The sequence below is a fragment of the Macrobrachium nipponense genome, chromosome 33 (assembly GCF_015104395.2).
Source record: "Macrobrachium nipponense isolate FS-2020 chromosome 33, ASM1510439v2, whole genome shotgun sequence".
In the NCBI taxonomy this organism is placed as follows: Eukaryota; Metazoa; Arthropoda; class Malacostraca; order Decapoda; family Palaemonidae; genus Macrobrachium; species Macrobrachium nipponense.
The window spans coordinates 38768623-38786122 of NC_087219.1; the positions used below are offsets into that span (position 1 = coordinate 38768623).

The following is a 17500-nucleotide window of genomic DNA, read 5'->3' on the forward strand; positions in this document are numbered from 1 at the left end:
ATAGACTGAAGGTAGCACTGACAAAGGACAGGGGTCAATCCAATGTCTCTCCTTTGAGCAGAATCCAGAGATGACAGACGAATGTGCATTACCTGAACTTCGAAAAAAAAAATAACAGCATTATTCCTCTGATACAGGTTTGATATTTTTTTTATTCTGAGATGACCTTTAACTTCTGATAATAACTGAACTTTAATGGAAGACTGAAATCAATTCTTGTAATATTTGACCTTTAATTTCTGGTAATAACCCAACTTCAATGCAAGACTGAAATCAATTCTTGTAATATTTGATCTTTAATTTCTGGTAATAACTGAACTTTAATGCAAGCCTGCAATCAACCTTCGTAAAATTTAAGTTAAAATTAAATTTATGTGTGGAATTTTTTATGTGTTGAATTTCTTATGTCTTATTACATGTGCAACAGAATTTAATCTTTAATGCTCGAGTCTTATTTAAAGTATAACGCAATTCAATCTTTACTTCCTAAGTTTTATTAAAAGTGCAACAGCATTTAATATCTGAATTACATTTAATAAAAAGTACTTGAATGATACAATGGCTATAGAAAGAGAGACTTCATTCCCTAAATGCCATTTCGCTGGAAATCATTAATGAAAGCTACCGACACTTTTACTTCCCATTTACTGTCTAGGTGAATGAATTCCTTCACATTCATTAGATTGGCATTTAACCTTCTAAAACTATGTAACTTGCTGCTTAAAATCCTCAACTATGATTGCTTTAATTTGACATTATTTCATATAAAAACTAAGCTTACTGCAAGAATTTCAATCTTAAATAATAAAAGGGAGCTTTTATTACATAAATCAAAATGACAAAAAGAGGAAGTCTAATAACACGTGCTTCAATGAATTACTAAGTTTTGCTTACAAGAAAAATACTTCAACTGTGAAAAGCTGACATATAAAGTGGTACTCTAAATACTTGAACGCATCAAATAAAACCGGAAGGCTATTATTATAAAAATGCTGTACTGTTAAATCAAGGCAAAATGGCATAAAGGGATAAAACTCAATTGACGGCAAAATATACACATACTAAAACAGAATGGAACTTACATATTCTTCCAATGGTCTTCTCGAAGTCCAGATCCTTTAACGGCTGAAAGCACTGAAGTACGTTCAGTTCGATGCCTGGAAGGTGGTCGCTTTTGTTGCTAAATCTAGCTAATCTATCCTAGGGCAGAGCTGCCTAACCTAAAGCCTATTCTAAAATACTAATGGTAACTAACCAAGCTTAGGCCCCACTAGACTAACCTTATGCTAAAAGCTTACCTGTATTTACCCACACCTATTTAAACACTTTTACATAAGCATCTCTCTTCTAAACTGCCTAAAGTTCAATGAAAAAGAAAAGCCAAAGCGCCATTAACTTTAAAATGGTTATTCTTAAAACGCATTAAAAGACCAATTTACTTTAACCCCTAAAGTTAAAAATACCACAGCGCCATTAACTTTAAGACGAACATTTTCAAGCTACTCTGTACATCAAAAGCCCAACTTAATTTAACCCCAATGCCACACAAAACATGAGCCAAAAGCGCCGATAACTTTAATATTCTTGTTATAATTATACAATACTATTCATTATATTAATTTCTCATCTTCAAATTTCTACCATTAAAAAGGCTAAGCTAAAAAATTTTTAATAAATTTTGCCTTTGGTAAGGTTAGGTTTAACAACAAGAACAGTCAACCAACATTGTTCATAGTTCACCTTTGATAGTTAGGTTTGGTTCACCAACGGTAGATGGGAAAAAAAATACCGTTCATATCTCACTTCTAAACCAGTTAGGTTAGGTTCAAAATGCTGGTCAAAAAAAACCTATTAGCATTTCAACTTTTGAAAGGTTTGGTTAAGTTCAACATCAAAGGTTGAAATTATCCTTGAAAATCTTGATTTTGGTTAAATTTGGTTAGGTTCCAGAACAATGATGGTCAAAATAGTTCATTAATGTTTCTGCCTCAGCATGGTTACGTTAGGTTAGGTTAGGCTCCACAATAATCATTGGAAAAAGGTGGACTTCAATTTCGAAAATGAGAAATCAATATAACAAACTTATATAAATTTAAAAATAAAAAGTGAACAGTACTAATATTATAGGCCAAAAGCAGCTAGTATAAGCCAAAAGCAGCAACTAGGCCAAAAGCAGCTAGTACAAGCCAAAAGCAGCAACTACAAGCCTAGAGCAGCAATTACAAGTCGAATGCTAGTTACAGGGTAACAGCGCCAATAACAGCAAAACTGCTAATCACTTGAAAATCAAGTGAGCTAATTACAACCAGAGTTTACTACTCTGAAAACATTAGAAATTATTAATTATTATTAATTACAATACTATACAATAAAAACAGTGAATGCTACATTTACACATTCACTTAGGTTAGGCTATCATTTTTATAACCTCACTCAGGTTACTTTAGGTTAGGTTAACACCGTCAATAAACAGATAACATTAACAAAAGTGTACACAGTGATATATTAATTCCATAGTACACTGAATGTACTACGAGACCTACCTGCTGAATTTGGGACTTACCTGTCGACAAGGTAGCATACCTGAAAAGACAAGAAATATTCCTGTAAATCACTGTTCACATTCAGTGGTGTTAAATGAACAGTTTACAAAGGACAAAAGTCCAGTCTGCTCCTTGAGACTGAGACAAGATTACAACACATTTTTATGTAGAGTGTTAGTAAAATAACATCCTATCTAGCATTGGAGCTCTCGCAGGCTTATGAGACAACGCTAATCTAATCAAGTTCACCTACAATCAGACCAGATTTTATGAAGTAAAAAACTGATCAGAGATGGGAGTGACTTAGGTTGATGTGACTGCAAAAAGTTGACAAATTTCACATATTCAGCTGCTACTATTTTAATTTGCAAAACATCGCTAAGTACATAAGGCTTGCTTAATAGAAAGCAATAGGTATCTTGAGAGACGGGATTCAAAATTAATCTAAACAGAACAGAGTAATGAAGACAAGAGTATGAAAAAGGGGGAAAACTAAAATTGGATGGAGAAAGAATTATCGTGACTAAATCTTTCCAATTTCTAGGATCAATGATATCCGCTGCAGGTTCTCTAAGAGTTAGAATTTAGTGGAAGAAAAAGGACCAAATAAAACAATGGGCAATCTGAATTACAGTTAAAACTTAAATGGTGAGAAATTGTGTATTAATGGAAGATTAAAAGGTCTAGTACAATCTGCACTGCTAAGAGGCCATGCATCTTTGCTTGACGCTGAAATCATCCCTAAAAGACTTTGCTGGTCTGAAAATAAAGTTTTTAAAAATCATTACAAGTCAGATGACTGGATAGAGTTGGACATAACTATAGGGAAACTACAGAAGTCACATATGTAACTGCGATAATGATGAAAGGAACATGAAGATGGTTTGGACATGCATTTTAAAAAAACTCACGGGAAAATGACAAATGGCGTTAGAAAGCCCAGAACTGCTTGGATGACAGCTAAAACTAATAATGAGGCTCGATATGAATGGAGATTTGTGGAAGCCAAAACGCAAGAAAGACGACATGAGTTGGGACTCGCATAAGGCTCCATTGCATCCCATGTCTTTTAGGCAACTTTGATGACTTACATACAAGCACAAACGTGTACACGCGCACACACAAACACACATATTACACATGCGCGCGCACAAACACTCACACACACACACACACACACACATATATATATATATATATATACATACATACATATACATATGAGAGAGAGAGAGAGAGAGAGAGAGAGAGAGAGAGAGAGAGAGAGAGAGAGAGATACAAAATCCCCTCTCTTCTTTGTTAACCACAGCCTTCATGACAAAGACTAAACCTATGTCTACATGCGAAATGTATTAAAAATATGAGCACATGCAACACTCACTACAAACATACAAACATATGTACAGAAAAACAATGTGCATAAAGCATTCGCAATGTAACGGGGGGGGAGAGAGAGAGAGAGAGAGAGAGAGAGAGAGAGAGAGAGAGAGAGAGAGAGAGAGAGAGAGAGGCTTAACACATCTAGATCAAATATGCGACAGCTTACCTCATCGTTCCTAGCTGAAAGCATCCATAACTCCCGTAAGCAAACTGTTTGAAGTCTGCCTGGGAGTCAATCACGGTACGCAATCACTAAACAACACTAATCAAAAATATGTCTCAAACCGCGCACACCTGAAGAAAAATGGCAATAATTAGTTGGGAATAACATTACAAGGAAATCTGACCACTACTGTTATAGCCAAGGTCTACTTGTATTTACAGACAGTCTTCCGCTTCGCTGTGGAATACAACGTTTCCGAATAATGCTCAAAGCAATAAAAGAACTGGAGCTAGTTATCGGCAACATTACCATGAAATGCAACCACGATAGCCAGCTAGTAGGTAACTTACGTTTACTTATATTTTCATATAGGCCTAGGCTAAAGCTATCACTTTTTAATCAAGCTTCAAAATTGCTCTGAAATTTCATAGGGAAATAAGAGTCGATTAGTTCTATATGAAATGTAAAAGGAAATGAAGTAATAGAAACCACAGGTAGGTAATCTGTGTTGCAAATTATCTATGGCAATCTGGTTGATAATGCAAGCTTTTACATCTAAACATATACATAACACCAGTCTCTCTCATGGTTACATTAATGTTATAATAGTCATCGTTCCCAAATCCTATTAACTGAAATGGGCCAAGTCTAAAAAGCCATTAACTTTTCAATGAAGTTCATCGTTAAACAAAGAAAAAAACTTATAAGCCTAACGCGAAATCATCGTACTAAATATACATAAACATTACCAGCAATTTACGTCAGCAAGGGTAAGGTGATGGCGCGTATTACAACCGCCCTTGAGGTTTTACGCTTCGGCCTCAATAAGCGTATATTCATTCGTCTGTCGGTGTAATGGAATTCCACCATAATATTCACAATATGAGGTCACAAACCAGTTAACCCGGTTTAATTGGGTTAAACGGGTCACAGACCTTCGAGGGCGGGAGTTGGCTGGGTCATCGGCAAAACATTAACTGTCTACAAAGGTAAGGTAAGGTAAGGTAAGGTGAGGTATGGTATGGTATGGTAGGGTTTGCATCGATAGAAAAAAAAAGTTATATCATAATACGTTTATTTTTTTTTTTTTTTGGTAGGGGGGGGAGGCGGATTGTAAATTAAAACAACAAAAAAGAAAGGGGGGAGGCGGATTGTAAATTAAAACAACAAAAAAGAAAAATAAATATTCATTAAAAAAACTGAAAATGAGATGATCCACGATTCGATACTTTCTCAAAAATTCCCTTGGGAAATCCTAAAATATCTAAAAATAATTCTCCAAAAGCTAAGTTCCCTATCAAAATACAGGATTAAAGAAACAAACTTGATTTAGGATAAAACAATTGACTTTTCGAATTGACTATTTGCCAGGTATCATTCATTCTGTAGTACCTAGCCCCAACCATCGGGAAAATATATATATAAAAAAGACAAATACTATGTCGACAGCTTGCCTTCGAAACATGAATGAATGAATAATGAAATTCAGGCTCACTCTCAAGTTACTATCAATTCATGGATGTTTGACCACATGATGCCAAGTAAACAGGCATGTGCACACATGGAAGGCTAAGAGCTGCTTAGACAGGGTAATTTTGGTTAGAAAATTTATTATTACCAACTGCAATGTTGTAACTATGCTGTAGAGTACTACTATGGGTTTTAGAGACAGTGCAAGCACGTTTTTGGCAATAACTCTGTAACGAATAATCGTATCAGAACGATATTTTGCTATAATGTATTGCACCCAGTACCGTAATTTTTAAAGGTATCGTGAATCACTAATTGTAAAGAATAAAGACGCTTGTTCCTGTACCATGAAGCAAAAACTCCATTAGCCAGAAATGGAAAGTTGCTTCAGTTTCAACTTTTGTATGATTTTTCTACCTAAACTTATTTTGTATGCTTTTTCTATCTATCTATCTAATAATATACATTGTTGTATATATCTAACGATCCAGTCGGTTGTTAGCTGCCAGTTGACCGATTTATCTATGCATTGATCCACTCCTCTCTCTCTCTTATACTTGCTACAGTTTAAACATGTTTTGTACCATTTTTTCTATATATTTATACAATAATAGTTTACACTGGTGTATATATCAAACGATTCACTCGGTTGTTACCTGCCAGTTGACATTTATTTATGCACTGATCCGCTCAACTCTCTCTCTCTCTCTCCCTCTGTGGTAGTGGTACTTACTGTAAATGGTTATTAGAGAGAGATATCTGAATGTGGAGCAGTAAAACGATAGACACCATGATTTATGGTAAAGCGACTGTTATACTTGTGGTTGGTTACCTTCTTCGTAATCCTCATGCGGATTCAGGGTATCAGCAATATAGTACTTGTATTACGAAGGTGAAGAAGAGATGGCCACCACAGAACTTGACTGTCGGCACGGTTGCAGAAATTCGTTTGTCAAGCAACATTTCAACTTTTTTAACTATGAAAAAGCCGCCAGTTGCCTTCAGATTGGTTTGAATAGGTAACTAGTTATCTCTGTGTTACAAATAAAAATTGAGCCTTCCTACCGGACATTCATTAGAGTTAAAGCCTTGATTATACTGATGCACATGTAGCAGTCGCTTTACCATAAATCATAGTATCTATCGCTTTACTGCTCCACCATACATTCAAATATCTCTCACTCTAATAACCATTTACAGTAGGTACCACTACCACACACACACACACACAGAGAGAGAGAGAGAGAGAGAGAGAGAGAGAGAGAGAGAGAGAGAGAGAGAGAGAGAGCGGATAAGTGCATAAATAAATCAGCCAACTGGCAGCTAGCAACAGACTGGATCGTGAGAGAGAGACTGGATCGTTAGATATATACAACAATGTATATTATTAGATAGATAGATAGAAAAATCATACAAAATAAGTTTAAAATGAAGCAACTTTCAGAGAGAGAAGGGAAGGTGAGGGAAGGAAGCGGACGGGGTTGGCGGTGGGGGTGGGGGGAGAGGGTAGGCAGTTTTTTGCTGTTGTGTTCGTATCCATTTCTGGGTAATGGAGATTCTGCCTCTTGGTACAGGGACAAGCGTCTTTATTCTTTACAATTAGTGATTCACGATACCCTTAAAAATTACGGCACTGGGTGTAATACACTAGTCAAAATCTCGTTCTGATGCGAGTGTTCGTTACAGAGTTATTGCCAAAAAACGTGCTTGCACTGTCTCTGAAACCCATGGTAGATCATTCCAATCAATATTTCCCAAAAACATAACAATCACATATGTGCCAACATGCAGTGTGGTGATGGTACAGCTTGGCTAAAGCTCAAGTATAAAAGTGAGCCTTATATTTTAAGAGTTTCCTACCAGTCAGCCTACAAAGACAATAACTAAACACACTAAAAAGTAAAATAAGTGAAAATAGCTTAACCTAACCAGTTCTCACAGAGCTAAGACATGCAAAATAAGCTACTGAATATGGAAAAAGGGTACCACAGCTAAATCTCATCATTCCTATCACAAACTCTAGGCCCTATTGCTAGACACAGCAACTACATTATCTGAGTTGATACTGTATTCACAAAATTTGCAATACTATCCAACCTAACAGTGACTTACACCCCTCATGTGATATTTGCCAAGATGTAAATCCTATAGCATTACAGCTTTCACTACTCTTACCAAGCTATCACCATCATATCATATCATTAATTAGTCAAGACACTGTACTTAATAACATACACGCCATACAATGAATAATGTATGGCCATTTACTAATGCAAGCCAAATATATATACTTTCACATGAATACAAGAAACATATGAGGCTAGGCCAGGAGTTTCATACTCCTACATAAATGCTAATATACTTTACTTTCCCAAGTGTCTACTCAAGAAAAGTATTGTAAAAAAACTCCATTTTACTAAATTCAAAGGTTATTGTGCTGAAAATTATACATATATTTAGTGTAAATTTTAAAATTTCATTAATATATTTAGTGTAAATCTTAAAATTTATGTGGATGCAAGACAATACCAGTGCTGTGCTATGCTACTACAGTACTGTATATCATAATGTGACATGTACACTGTAAGAAGAGATTTGCTACACACAAAAGGGATATGCCCACTGATATGGGGCATACAGCCAAAGCTATGTATGAGAGATTATTTCATATACGATACAAAAAATTAAACTCACTAAACCATCAGTTCATTAAAAGCATAACTTTTAAGCAAATTTTGCAAAATCCTTTGAGGCCCTATACAATTATTATCCATAAAGGAAAAATTGTGCCATCCCAGTTAAAATTATCAAAACTATACCTAATAAACAGAAATACAGTACAATGTCTCTGCAGTATGTGTTTGTATGCTATTCCCAGCAGGGACGGGGAGGCACCGTCAATGCTGCTTCACACTGCTAACTATAAATGGTACTGCTCGTCTTTTACAGCATCATATCCTGCCTTAAATGGAAATTTTTCAGACCAGTACTATAAGACTTTAGGAATATTACCTAAGAGATTAAGTTGAATTATATAAATAAAAGTGTAACAATAATAATAATGGCTACTGCAAATGGTCCAACTACCCCACGACAACTTCAGTAGAGCTTCCAGGAGTTGCAAGTAAAATCCCATGCTGTTTGCCACAAAGGTTTGCAAAAGCATGCTTTCATTTAGTTGCTGATACTGCAACATCATACAGACATTGCAGTGGTTACAGTTAGTTAAATAAAAGCGACTTGAATGCCATGACTTTATTTTTCATTTTAAATACTATAAAATTACTGTATTTTGTACTGAATGACATGAGACATGCCACAAGCTCCCCAATAGATATGAAAACTGTGTCTGTAACTAATGGGCGGTTTATTACTTGATATGGCTATCACAACAGTGATTACTTCACCCAGCTTGCCTTCCTTTGCCAACAATCATAAAATTAAAAAAATTTTTAGCCAATTTTAAAAGCTAAATCAATAAAAAAAAATTTAACATGGTCGGTTTGAGTCTCATTACATACTAGTTTTCATGCATGTTTCCCTGTGTATTCTATTAGCTCCAAGGAATCGTCATTTTCATCACACTTATGTATCCTATCCACTCTATCAAGACACAAACCATGTCTCCACCCTCCATAACTGATAGGGAATACGATATGGTACTCTCAGACAACTACACCTCTAGGATTGGTAAGGTAAATGATCTTAAAACTTCAATTTTTCATGTGATGAAGCAACTACCTCATTCATTTTCAGGTACACTTTCATTTTAAACTCTTAGATGTACTCTAATTCTTTACTTGGCACTACCCTAACTTAACCTCATATACAATTTCCACAACCTAATTTGTCACTGGGATTCCAAACCCTACCTTATCTAATGATAAAACACACCCTTGTGCACATGCAATGAATTTGACTAAGCACAACAACCCTATCTCTAAGAAATGTGATTATATGTCAGTATAGTATATTCAGCAACATTTAACAGGGATGGATGAAATAACCCTGATGAATTTGAAAATATAGTTAAATACATATAATTAAATGATAAAGGTTTAATAAGAAGCCAACACTAGGACACAATCTTTACCTATTTTTTCTTAAATGAAATAACATTTATAAGACAGGTCAGGTAACATAACTCATGCTACACTACTCTATCTCACTTAGTCATACTAATCTACTAAAAGGAAAAAAGATGGATTAATACTCCTTAGTCTATGTATGTTGCTTTTCAACACAACAGGTTAGGATATGGTGTTCCTGTGAGAGGTAAGGCTTTCTTGTCAGAGATGGTTATATTAAGATAAATGCACTTAACAATGAGGACAAATGCATTTTCACAGTACGTACAGTATTTCCACACAACACAGAACACTTACCAAGATGCTCATCTGCCAATGTTCCACCTACAGCTTTTACATAGGGTACCTCTAATTATATTGAGATTACTTAAGTAAAACTTCAATTTCACATAAACCTTGCTTTCATGCAGTCTGAAGAGTACAGAGCTATATAGCAGCTTTTCTGACTGACGTAATAGTTCCTGTTTTATGAAACACTAAATCAATCAATTATCTACAAGCAATCCCATTTACTGAAGTAGTATCTGTAGTGTTCTCCAGCTTTATAAAAATCTCACCCATTCAGTATAAAGTCATATTTGGCACTTGGCATGTAAGTCTTGTGAACTCTCTTTACATCGGTATAGATTTTTTCCGCAAATTCATCTTCAGCACATCTCTTATTCAAGCCCAAGGATAAATGCGTACACTATTTGGTGTTATTGTGCATATCAACGTAGGGAACAACAAACTACTTCAAAACTACAGTTAGGTCAGCCTGTTGGAAGGCATAATTACCTGTTCAATAATGGTAACATACACTTGACAGATATGAAGGTATGGAAAGTAAAAAAAAATATATATATATATAATATATACATAAATAAAGTCAGCATCTAATAACTGTGCAAAAGTACACTTCTAAACGTATCACCCCAACAGCCAAGTAGGATGTGGCACCCTAGGTTAGATTAAGTTGGCATGTATCTCAACAAAAGATAAATTATCCTTTTAACGAGCATTAAGGGGATCTAAGGGAGCAACCAAGGTTAGGTTAGGATGAATCCATGCAAATACACCTGTATAACTTTTCAGTGATAGTTAAGAGAGTTATGGAGAGGTGAAGGCCCCAAGGTAGGACACAATGTCCTAGGTTATGTTAGGATATCTCCTTATAAGTACGCATTACTCAAGTTAACTACATTTCTTCATTCCACTGGCATTTTTCATTCCTTTGGGTTTTCCCATAAAAAACTATTGGTGTCCCAATACAAAAAAAATCTACTTCTCTTGCTGTCTCTCTTACATTGTTTGATTTATGAGTATATTAGGAGTCATATGGAAAAGCAACTGTTGGTAACTATAAATGACTGCACAGAAATATTGGTAATGCTATGATACTGTAATTCTTAACCATCACTAAACCAACACTAAATTTAATGACAGAAAGGGATGAAGAAAGGCCAGCTTGGTATTTTTCCAACAGGGAATAAAAAGGCAATGGGATTAACAAGTTAGGTATTTACTTTAAAAAAAAAAAAAAAACAAAAAAAAAAAAACAAAAAAAAAAAAAAAAAAAAAAAAAAAAAAAAAAAAAAAAAAAAAAAAAAAAAAAAAAAAAAAAAAAGTAAAAAATGTAACCAAGTTTCTTCAGCGCAATCAAGTTTTCTATATGAGCTGCTGCCCATGAAGCTTTCAGCCACGGCTAGGTGGTGGCCTGTCATATTGCATTGCCAGACACATGATTATGGTTAAATTTCATCTTAAAAAAAAATATAAACTATTGAGGCTAAGAGGGCTACAATTTTGTATGCTTGATGAGTGGGGGGGGATGACCAACATACCAATTTGCAGTCCTCTAGCCTCAGCAATTCTTATGATCTGAAGGTGGATTGAAAAAGTGCGGACAGACATACAAAGCTTTCTCAATAGTTTTATTTACAGAAACCTAAAATATGAAGGTTAACATGCTTTCCCAACCCAAAAGTTTTTTTTTTTTTTTGCAAGAGTTCATTATGTCAGTTCTTGGCCACATGCCAAAATGGGAAAGTAATAGACATGTTAAGCACATGATGGTTTGATTAGGTTAGGTTATGATGCATCCCAGTATCTAGCTCTGCTTGAAGACTTTCATGGTACTCTTTGTCAGGTTAGGTAGGGCCCAGGTAAGGACCTGGCAACCAAGGTCAGGCTATAGACAGCTTTTGGTGACTTTTTTTGATACACAAATATATATTTCTTGGCTGATTCCAATTTGGTTTACAAATTTCCTACCTTTTCAACTGAAATGTAGCTATCTCACAGTATTTGGATTAGAAATGCATATAACATGATAATAGGCCTAACTTGTCATCAGAGAAATATAAAGTTTGTGCATTTTGCTGTGAATCAAAGAAAAGGCAGTATTACACCGACAACAACAAAAATTGTGAAAATGTTAGCCTAAGTAAAAGAGAAATGACTACTCATTTACACGTCACCTAAGCTAGGCCTAGGCTAGTGTTACAGCAATAGCCTATCTAGTCAAATTGTTGCAACCAAAGAGTGAGGCACTATATAAAATCAAAAAAATATAGCTGCCATATACAAAAATACAATAATCTGGTTGATGAAACAAAATTTCGGGTTGAATACAAAACTAGACTAGGTAGTAGCCTAGTATATCCTCCCAGATGCATTCTACCTATTTTGAATATATACAACAGAAATCAATAAAATAGAACGATAAAGCCATTTAAGGTAACCCAAAATCATGCAGCATACACAACTACGTAAAAATTCAAAAGTTTAAACGGGGATTTAATTACGGTATGTCAAGGCAGAACGTCACTTTAAATGCCTTTTAAATGTCTGATCCACTGACCCAGTCAAAAGGAAATTCGGTCCCATTATTTTATGAAAGGGTTTATACCAAGCTTTACTGAACCTGCAGCCTTCTATTTTAATTACGAAGTAAATAGCCATTAATTATTAATCAATACGTTACTTAGGTTAAATAAACCCAAGACGAAGATTTGTCTAGGCTTAGCCTGCCAAACACACCACTGAGCTACTAAGTCTAACACTGCGACTATCTCGATAATGCACTAATTCACGGACTGATTTAAGCTTCTAGTGCTACGTCTTTGAACTCACATAGCTTTTTATACCTGTATATATTCGAAAATATCGAGGCAAATTTACGATCTAGTCACAGAAACGACGCCAAAACAAGCTCAACCAAGAGATGTCGGTTGCGTTGAGCAAGCCTCAAGACAGAGTTGCCGACGTCCATTTTCCTCCCAATATCCATCAATTTTTTCTTCTTTTAAAAAAATCCCTACGTGTCCCTAAGTTCGATCCCGTACGGCTGTACCAGTATAAATTGAAATTTCCAATAGCAAATACGTTCAATATGTTTTTTTCTTTATCTAGGGGCTCAATCATTTAAAATAGTCGTTACGTGTAACCAAGTTTAATGTCCCTAATCCCTATACCTGCCTTAACATAAAAAAAAAATGTTTTCAACAGCAAATACGTGTAGCTAATATGCTTTTCTAGGGTTAGGGGCTCTATTTTAAATAGTCCGTACGTGTAAGTAAGTTCGACGTCCCTATGCCTGCCTCAGCATAATCTAAAATTTTCAACAGCAAAACGTAGTAGGTACCTATTATGTTTTTTTCTTATCAAGGAGTAATTAATACACAATGTTCTTTTTTATGCCGTATATATATTATAATGACAATAAAAAGAACAATGTACTGAACATTTCTGTAATCATATATCGGAAAGAACGTTAATTTGCTTCAACTGGAATCCATTTCTGCTCATTCCTCAGAATGAACAGCATTGAATTATAATTAAAGTTATGAACATTTTATAATTGCATTTCACGTCCAGAATCTGCACACCTGTACATGATAATGGAGATTACAAAATCACGATGGTATCCAACATTTCATAGTCAATTTTCTTTCGTAATCAGCTCACAAAAACCCTTGAGATTCAGTAACGTCCTGTTAATAGGGAATGGCTGATATTTGTACCCGTTAATATGAATAAATTTCATAAACAAGTCAGCCATAATGCTTGATTCTCATTACAGCTTTTATAACCATCATGGGAGGAGAGAGAGAGAGAGAGGAGAGAGCAGCAGAGGAGAGAGAGAGAGAGAGAGAGGAAACCAAAAAATATAACTAAACAAGAGTAATTTTTTTTCAAGGAAAATTTGTATTTATAATTTCTCAAGGCTCACGGGGGCCTTGTTACATTATATCATACATATATATATATATATATAGATATATATAGATATATATATATATATCACATTACCGTGATTCATATACATATATCGAACTACAAATGTCCTTTAATATCTAATTCGCTCTACCTCGGAGTTAATATATTTTCATATATGCTTAACCGAGGGGGGGAATTTATTAAGCGATAATAGAATTGGCGATCGACAGGCGCGAACCAGCGACCTCCCAATCCCAGGACTGGCAGTGAAGCCTTAAACCACCGCGGTGTCGGGGTGGTTTAAGGCTTCACTGCCAGTCCTAGAATTGAGAGGTCGCTGGTTCGCGCCTGTCGATCGCCAATTCTATTATCGCTTAATAAATTCCCCCTCGGTTAAGCATATATGAAAATATATTAATTCCGAGGTAGAGCGAATTAGATATTAAAGGACATTTGTAGTTCGATATATATATATATATATATATATATATATATATATATATATATATATATATATATGGATGAGCACTCCCGACTGTGCTGATATATTATGTTTTCAACCTTAAACGCATTATACTGTTTAAAAATTTTATTGACTCAAAGAAATATACACTTTTTTTAAATGACAGTGTCATAATTATGACAAACGCTTTTAAAATTATTTTTTGAATTCACAGTTAAACATATTTGACTCGCATATTTATTGAATACATAAACAGTTAAGAAATTCTTTCTTTCCGCATAAATTCATGCAAGTAGGAGTTTAAAAATTCAATTGTATGTACCGTAGTACATCCTATCATCCGTTTTATTCGTAATTTATGTTTATTTCAGTCACTCTCAGCTGTTTCTGTATGAGCACAAGTAGTTCTGTCACTATAATTTGAGAAGCGATTAACAGAATGGTGAGCAAAATCCTAGATAGCTCGAATGTTGCAATATGCTTTCCACTGATCACTGTGAATAGTTGTTTTACTTTTCTGCTTATCGGTATTAGTGTTCCAGCATTGCGCGAGTCGACCTTTCCATATAACCACAAGCTGGTGACGAAGATTGAATGGAACAGCAATCCTAAATACCCACAAAGGATTCAGAGGAGCACGTATCTTATGGTGCTTTGGTTTATGGCTAAAGCAAGACTTATCGATTTGCATTGTTATCCCTGGCCAGCCAAGCTCGTTAGGGTTTTTTCAAAACGTTTGTCACAAATATCGAAAGAAACTGAACATACAATAACTGTCACTTTTGAAACGTGCAATAACTTTATGGTTTGCAATACATTCAATTCCTAACGTCAGTAAAACAAAACCTTCTATCAAGTTTTGCAAGGAAAGTTTTGAGCGACAAAAAAACCCAACCTTTACGAATTGAATCATAGTGCTTATATTTACTGCATTCTTTAACTTGGAACTTCCAGACGTATTTATTTTGAATTAAAGAGCGTTAAGTCCGAGTTATTAAAACTTTACACTGAGAGCACTTAGTTCTCTTCTCAAAATAGTCTGCTGCTTCAGCCAGTTCACCAGTTCATTGCAGGAAGCAGGTCTTCAACCAACAAAACGTTCGTATAGAAACAGTCCATGTTTGGGGACTAACGTCAGCAAATGAGATCGATTTCTAGGAAAAAGTAAAATGTTGACGCTCGTAACTTACACCTTTTCCCCTAATAAGCACTTGTTTAAGAATCAGAACATAACAAGAAATGGTTTAAGTTAACGATCAAAAGAGAAAACCAGCATCGGTTGCTTTAACGAGGATATATTGAAATAACTACGTACCTATAGTTTAGCATTCGCTAATTTGAGAAAGTAAAATTATGCACTCCCTAATTTGAGCAAGTGAGTAAAGACAAGCACTCCTTCATTCCTAGGGAGTGCTTGTCTTTACTTGATCCAATTTTTTAAAAATGAAATAAAACGATAATTTTCAACAGATAGGGAGGAAACGGGTAGTTGCAGATGTACGATAACAGCCATTTTTTTTTATTAGGAACCAGTTTTGTTGACAAAGTGATGATGGTTCGATAATCTTGCAGAACGATAATGTTGTTAGTGAATTTCTCCGATTTAAAAGTGCAGTTTGCAACAAGAAGTAGAGGGATACTCTTTGAATGCATAGTGAAACGGTAGGTGATGCTATCAACGTAAAGGAAGGGTAAAAATTTGAATAATGAACTTTATTTAGGGTAAACATCGTTGTCACCATGTGTTCTGTCAAACCTGGACCTAGTTTTTGTTTATGATTATTGGTGCGCAATGAGTATTTGAATATTTTTTTTTTATTCAATTTCCAACAGAAGACAATCTGTATTGCGAATTAATACCTATGGCTTCTCAGAGATGAAAATGTACCGAGAGTGACCAAGACACCATGAATGGCGTCAGATCCAATTCTATTGCGCAGGCGCAAAGGCTGCCGGCCTCGTGACCTGGCACAAGAGGTATGTCACACCTGCCACTCGTGTCTTGGCATTGAGTTTTTTTATTTTTTATTTTTTTTAGTACCGTTTTAATTGAAAACTCACATTTTAAATGTTTTTGAAGTTTCAGGTTAATAAGGAATACTTACTACCTACATAGGTAGTAGCCATATGTAAAATAAATTGGCATTAGCCAACCCTTACCTAGGTTTGGGCTAGCCTACCACTCCTAGGACTACCTAGTCCTCATGCTCCAATGCATTGTCATAGTTTTTTAATACAGACTACCATAATCCCTAGCCTAACTTAACTGTAGTCTCTGTACCTAGCCTATACTATACTATACAAGACATATAGGCTATGCATCCTTGCCAGTATGTATACTAGTATATCGTAACAACATAACACAGGCACTGTATACACTGTGGAAGATAGCTCTTTATTCATTTTTTTTTTCTTAAATATCAGTCAGTAATGGTTTTTAACAAAAGCAACTAAGCATGCATGACATATGTGAGGCTTTTATGTCACTATTAGCTGAAGTATTTATATAATTAATCCTATTTCTGTTACGTGAATTAGGTATAAGGGGATTTTGTGCATCTCATACTGTACACATTGGCAATTTGTTTATTTATAGTCTAAGTACATAGTAATAGTAAAGCTTACTGACCATTAATCCTAAGTTAAGACTATAGTAACATTCATGATTTTTTCCATTAATATTTCTCTGGGGTTATGAATACATTATAATTAAGGACAGATATAGCAACTAGGTTAGCCTAGGCAATCTTACATCTAGGCTACCCCAGACCTCTTCCATAACCCTTGTATAGCCTATGAAATAATTCACTAAATTAGAAAACTATTTAGAATAATAAAAAACAGTAATGTTAATTGTTTATATTGTCTTTGTATGATAAGTATTTATTAAAGACTTAAGTACTGAAGAATTTTACAATTGAGCAACCACAGTTTGTTGTTCAGTAAATGCCCACTGTAGCATAGCCTGCCTAAACTATATGTATTTATGATCAAGTAACCATCAGTGAATATAATGTACCCAATGGTGTAGTGTATGATTATGTATAATGGATGCTGTGTATGTACATACAGGTGTATCCAGAAAATGAAACTTCAGTGATCAGATTTTCTGTAATGTTGAACTAGTATAGTGCAAGTGAGATGTTGCCACACTTCATGTTTTCTACGCTTCCCTATTGCTTACATTTTCTGT

At 35.0% G+C, this 17500-nt stretch overlaps 2 long non-coding RNA genes across 2 annotated transcripts in view; one reads left to right on the forward strand and one right to left on the reverse strand.

The window, feature by feature from the left end:
• Positions 1–2543: 2543 nt before the first annotated feature.
• On the reverse strand, positions 2544–12865 carry LOC135202733 (uncharacterized). Its single transcript, XR_010311806.1, has 3 exons — positions 12773–12865; positions 4090–4217; positions 2544–2583 (listed from the first exon to the last, which is right to left on the reverse strand). It is a non-coding gene; the product is annotated as an uncharacterized LOC135202733 (long non-coding RNA).
• A 2982-nt stretch (positions 12866–15847) lies between these two features.
• LOC135202734 (uncharacterized) overlaps positions 15848–17500 on the forward strand; it is a 2627-nt gene continuing 974 nt past the window's right edge. Inside the window, exons 1-2 of the long non-coding RNA XR_010311807.1 lie at positions 15848–15969; positions 16141–16284. This is a non-coding gene — a long non-coding RNA (uncharacterized LOC135202734). The remainder of the gene's footprint in view (positions 15970–16140; positions 16285–17500) is intronic.